Consider the following 6,423-nt stretch of genomic DNA (forward strand, 5'->3'; position numbering starts at 1 on the left):
TCGGCCATTCTCCAGTAGCATGGAAGTTGTAGTTGTCCACATCTGAGCAATGCACTTGGCTTTCAGGGCCACATATGGCACTATGCACTTGGGCATCCAAATGAACCATTTGCCACTGTTGTCACGCACTTCAAACTCTTCCTATGCAGACTAGAGCGGCTCTGCAATCCCTGTCCCCAAATGTGCATCCAGGAAGAGCTGTGTGTATGCCTCACCATATAAAAGACAAGAACGCTGCAACATTGGCATCAGGCTTGGCCAATGGATGCTAAGCTTGGGCAAGTCAGTTTATTTGGATTCCTCCCTGACACACACTTTTTTTTAAGTACCAGGGGTCAAACATAAGCTGTCTGGGACATATGCCAAACTGACAAATACTACTTCCAGAACCTTCTTTGCTCTGTCCTGTGCTCCTTTGCTGCTTCCCAGGAGTAGCTACATCTTCATGTTGGCATCAGGATCACACACTGTGGTAAAAGATGAGCAACCAAGCCAGAAGAGGTATGTGGGATGAGTGAGGAATGAACCGTACTGTTGGGAGTTGCTTACATAGAGTTAGGGTATTATTTACACAGAACTAATGTCTTATTACAGTATATTGGTTACAAGGACCTTCAGGGATGGGACAAGTGCAGGAAGTAACATGCAATAGGAAGTGACAGTACCAGACATTTCCCAACCACTATTCAACTGATGCAAAGCTCAGATCGATGCCTTCACTGAGGAAGCTCACACTAGTGCATCCCTGTTTTGGGTACCTCTTCCCTGTCTACATATACTCACATAGCCTTCCCGTAGTTCCTACTCCTGCCCCAAGAGGAAGCTCAGTGGAACTCCTGAGTCCATTCTCAGACCTACAAAGAATACAGAGAAGAAGTTTCAGTTTGCTCTGTCAATTCCCATGTAACACAAAAGACTCCTGTGAACACTGAGCCCAGAGGCTCAACCAAACTTCAACCTGGCTTGCACCGTTGCTAATTCATGTCTCAAGATTGTCCCCTGGACCAAGTCTTTGACATGAAAATGTGAAGACAAAGTGTGCCTTGGTCCCACCCATACTTCCAAAGCTCCTTTCCCAATTCTGCCACTTTCCACTCGTCCATTACATCCCCATGGGGCTGTTTTCATAACCCCTATAGTTTCCATAGCCCTCTCTTTCCCTTCATCCTCATCTGTCCTCACAAGCTGTTGTCACATTTGACTTAGCTGCAGACATGCTTTTACTGGAGTTTTCTGGATAAAACTTATTTGGACATCTTTAACAAATGTTTAGCATGTTTCCCTTTTTGACATCACAGACCCTTGGGTGGGGGGCTTCTCTGGTAGGCATCATCGCTGCTTGGGAGCTCCATGTGGGATGTTTCTGTTTCTTACCTGGAAGTACTTTCTTAAACCAAGTGCCAATGGACATAAGAGGCTTCATGCACTGGCCTCACCCTTGGTCTTCCAGGATCACGCATCTGCCTGTCTTTGAAGCATGTTGTACTTCAAGAGTGTATTACCTCCCTTTTCTTGTCACTGGGGTTCTTGGATGTGCCACACAAGCAAGAGAAAGATAAGCTCAGTGCTCTCACACTGGGGAATGACAGAACCAAGCTATGTGCAACACCTGCCCAGGAGCTCTCTGCTGGTTAGGTGAATGGAAGGAGATGCAGATATTCCAGAGAGAAGCAGCTTCCTGCAGATGGGTTGGAAACAAGGTGAGTGGCGTGTGTGAGTAGGCAAGTCCAAAATTATTAAGACATTTTAGAAAAGATTAGGCAGGAAATGAGACTGCAGAGCTGAGCAAAGCCAGAAGCCATTGGGCAAGGGTAGTTAAATGAAGACTTACCTTAGACCATGAGGCAAGGATGGGGAAATGTGCATCCCATTCCTTTTTTAGTGCATGGCCATTAGTCTGTTAATATCATTACTCCTAACTCATTAGGAGACTCTAAAAGCTAAATAACATTCCAATGAAGGTTACTCTGTGCCTCATACTCTGCCAGGTATTCCATTCTCATGCCTCACTTTACTTTCAAAAGAAGCCTAAGGGGAGGTATTATATTCATCCCTTTTGTACAGGGGAAGAAACTAATGCTTGTTTGGATCTGTAACTCATGTGGGATTATAGAGTGGAAATGGACTGAAACATGACTGTGATCCAGGGATCTGGTTTAAGATACCCACAGTCCTAAACTCGGGGGCCCAGTGTTCCCCAGGTTCCCTGATAAAAATTTCCCAAGGTGAATGTCAAACCTTCAGGTTACTAGGAGGTCTCAGCTGGGGGCCCACAGGCTGCTGGCTGTACTGGCTTGCTAGATATTGCAAGGGCCCTGGGTGATTATTGTCTTCAGGGAGGTTGGGAAATCATAAAGACATAATGAACCTTTGTTGGACTAGAGCTCCTGTTAAAGAATGAGAGCAGAAAAGGAGAGAGCAGATGTGTAATTCCTGACAGAGGGCATGAGGTCAGAGGGGATCTGGCTCTCCTTGCAATACAGAGTTTCTTCTCAAACCCTTCCAGGACCAAGAGTCATGGCCAGTTTCCAAAGATGCAGAGAGGAGCCATCAGTCACCCTAGCTTGCCACAACAGGCATTGGAGTTCTAAAAAAACAGGAAGAGTTGCTTGGCATAAGGAGTGTGCTGGGACCTTCCCTGAGGCAGAGGCCCTGTTTGAGCTGGGTTGGTATTACTGAGGACCAGCTCCTGTATCGTGCCTGCATAATCAAGCTCACTGCCTGCTCTACCCAACCCTCTCCTAAAGCATCAATGCTTCTTACTTACTGCGTATTATCCAGGATCATTAAAAGCCTCTGAAAGGCTAGAATTAGTTGACTCTGTCTCAATTTGTCATGCTTTCCTTTTTGTGTCTGTATGGGACCTGAAGGCTCCTCTTTTTTATTCTGTCACCTGTGTTAGTCCCCGCCATTGGCCAGTAACCTTGATAGTGGATTGTTGTCTATTCTGTTCAAACTTGAAAACGTGTAATGACTTTGCCCTGGTTGCTTCTTTTCCTTACTAAGTTTACATCCTGAGCTCTCCAAACACACCCGTTTCCCTGACTTTGACCTGCCAAGCCCTTCAAGATTGAAGCTCGCCTAGAAGCAGATTCCGGCACCAACTCAGTGCTTTGTTGCAAAAATAGTTGGGTGAAATAGTTTCTAGGGACACACATGAAGATAACTGGCACACACTTCACCTAAGTCAAAACCTCTTATGTTTAATTTGAGAACAAATCCCTCAAGAAGCTTATTAAAACCTTCTCTTATCTGTCTGGAAGGGGTGGGAAGGGCAGGTAGTGAGCCTTTTATAAGAGCAACGAGGTGACTTCAGTGCTGTTGGCCCAGGGCCCTCACTTGGAGTAGAAGATGCCACAAAACTTATTTTTGAGCAAACTCAGCTAGAGATCATGACATTCTGTGTGTGGATCGTTTTCCATGACTATAACAAAAGACCTGAGGTAAGGGAAAAAGGTTGTTTGGGATCACAGTGTAGAAGGATTCAGTCCATGGTCAGCTGGGTCATTTCTTTGGGGCCTGTTCGGTAGCATACTGTGTAGAAATATATGACTCAGGAAGATGCAGCCAGAAAGCCAAAGAGATAGAGGAAGGGCCCCATGCCCCCAAACCCCCTTCAAAGGCATGATACCCCAAATCTACCCTTCTCCCACTAGGCTCCACCTCTTAAAGATTCTACTACTTCCTGTAACTGTCACAGGCTGTGATCAGCCCTCCTACTCATGGGCCATTGAAGACACTAATCATTGTATCTGGGAAACCACTCTCAATCCATCAGAGCTGGCAACCTGTTCTGCTCGCTGCTTTCACAGCGATTGCCACCTATATAGCAGCCATCTGTGTCTGCCCCCTAACCATACAGCTATGAGCTGACAAGAACTAGGGCTTCTAGATCTCTCTCCAAGCCCCTGGCACATTTTGCAGTACACTTTCAATTCACATGAGTGAATGAATTACAATTAACATTGAATGAATGGGTGAGTGAATGAATGAATGGGTGAATGAATATATCTGGGGTAGATACAATTAAGTACATCAAATTCTGAGGCTAAGAGTTGGAAACTATAAAAGGCTAGATAGGAAAGATGTGAGCATTGTGAGCCATAGTTTATCATAGCCTTTCATTTTCACCAGAATAACATATGAGTGGTGAAAGGGAATATATACATGAATGATGAGCATCCAACGCTGTGCAAACATGCTATGGGTTGATTGGATCCAAGGGCCATAGTCTGTCAACCCCTGGGCTCAGTTATTTGCCTTTTGTTTTTATAAGATCAACCAGTTACTCGTTGAATCCTATCAGCCTACAAAAGCAACTAGATAGAAAGCTCATTTAACCTTCTGCAAACACAAGTGAGGCCCATCTACTTAAATTTCTTAACTCAGCCTCAGACAGTTCCACCAAAAGAATGTAGGAAAGCTTTTCCATGCTCATCCAATACTAAAGCCTCTGCTTCCCTAGCAGATGTGGCCACCGGTCCCTCTTGTAGCTCGTAGCTTGTCTTTGTGTTTAGGAAGCAACTCTAAGCTAAGGCTTCAGCTCTGGGAAATAAACTCAGCTTTGGGGATCTAAGCCCCACACCATCCTATTCTGTCTGACCATCATCCGAGTTCAGCCTGGTGCAGCTGAGAAAGACACAAAGTCTGATGTGGTATCTAACACATCAGAAGCACTGTGCCACCTTCTTCTCCCCCTTCTTTTTATACACCCAGAGGAAACATTGCTTGTTGAAATGGGCAATGGGAGAACAGAGATGGCTATTAGACAGGTCTCCTGGCATCCCTGGGACAGTAACATAAATTGTGACAAGTCTGTACATCCAGTTATCTTGCCCAACTGTTCCCACCAGACTGTCCTCTCACTCCGAAAGACTCCCAGCAGGCAGAGCAGGACAAAGACACACATCGGTGCAAACAACTCCTGTCTTTCTCCCAAGTTCTCTTCTGACACTTGGCACTCGGCTCATTTCTCTTCCAGTCCCTTCCCTTCCCCCTGTGTATTTTAGACCTGGGCAAGCATATCTCTGTGAAGCTTTCACAAGTTCAAAGTGAAGTAAGAAAAAAAAAGCATGTCTGAGTACCTTTTCTTGCTTCTGCCATAGGAGTATACCTTACTATCCCAATTCTTACCCTCCAGCACACTTTTACAGATTTCCGTCTAGGTTTTTTTTTTTTTTTTTTTTTTTTTTAACAGATATCTCCTTTGAAAATGGTAGTCTCGGTGAGAGGAGGACCATATTATTCCATCCACTTCTGTGAGTCCAAAACATATCGTGACTTCTGTGTGTGCCAGTGACAGGTCCCACAACGAAGCTCAGCAGGCTGTGGCACTGTTTCCAGCCCACCACCAAATGTGGTCTCTGATGTTTAGCAGACATGCTGTCAACAGTTTGGGAATGAGGAATACTAAGTGTTTTGTAAAACTAAGCTTACTCAGCGCAAAGAACTTCATTCCAAAAAGTGTACCCTCCACACTGCCTCGTCCCAGAACTGTCTCTAAAAACAACAGAGTAGGATTTTTTTCTTTTAAAATATTAATTAGCATTTTTTTAAGTCAGCCAATGATGTGGAACCCAAAGTTACTTGAAACATGGAGACGTCATAACATTCAGCACTCTGGAAGCCTCAGCACAGCAGCATCTACCATGTTATTATTATTATTATTATTATTTTATCATGCTGTTATTATTTCACATACCATAAAGTCATCCTTTCTCTCTCTCTCTCTCTCTCTCTCTCTCTCTCTCTCTCTCTCTCTTTCTCTCTCTCTCTCTCTCTCTCTCTCTCTCTCTCTCTCTCTCTCCACTTGTGTGTGTGGTGTATGTGTGTGCCCATGCATATGTGTGGGTGCATGTATCTATATGCATATGCAAAGGCCACAGGAAAATGCTGCTTGTCCATCTTTTTAACTCTTTATGTATTTGAGACATGGTCTCTCACTGAATCTGGAGTGCATTACTTTTGAGACACTTTGGCATTCAACAAGTCCCAGGCATTTGCTTGTCCCTTCCCACCCTATCCCACCCAGCACTGGGGTTGCAGACTTAGGTGACTGAGCATGGCTTTTTATATGAGTTTTGGGATTCTGAACTCAGGTTCAGATGCTTGTGCATCAAGTACCCATGCCTGCTAAGCCATCTTGCCAACTCAAATTCACTCTTTTAAAGCATAGAGTTCAGAAATTTTAACATATGAACCACCACTGCTCTCTAATTCTAGAAAAATTCTAATTCCCCCAATTATTAGTAAGTCCTAGGAGTTGTCAGCCCAATGTTTCTCTAGAATAATCCTCTGGTTATCACTAATATACTTTCTATTAAAAAAATTCTGGATGTTTTATGTAAATGAAACCGTAGATCATGGGATGTTTCATGTCTATGTTCATTCAACCAGCGTGTTTCCAGTTTTTTGGACATCAAA

General features: G+C 44.2%; 1 long non-coding RNA gene across 1 annotated transcript; it reads left to right on the top strand.

Moving 5' to 3' along the window:
- The first annotated feature begins 204 nt into the window (after positions 1–204).
- LOC143269751 (uncharacterized) lies at positions 205–2,811 on the top strand. The gene is made up of 3 exons (XR_013046418.1): positions 205–501; positions 1,451–1,700; positions 2,507–2,811. It is a non-coding gene; the product is annotated as an uncharacterized LOC143269751 (long non-coding RNA).
- The last annotated feature ends 3,612 nt before the right edge of the window (positions 2,812–6,423 follow it).

The sequence above is a fragment of the Peromyscus maniculatus genome, chromosome 20, assembly GCF_049852395.1.
Source record: "Peromyscus maniculatus bairdii isolate BWxNUB_F1_BW_parent chromosome 20, HU_Pman_BW_mat_3.1, whole genome shotgun sequence".
In the NCBI taxonomy this organism is placed as follows: domain Eukaryota; kingdom Metazoa; phylum Chordata; class Mammalia; order Rodentia; family Cricetidae; genus Peromyscus; species Peromyscus maniculatus.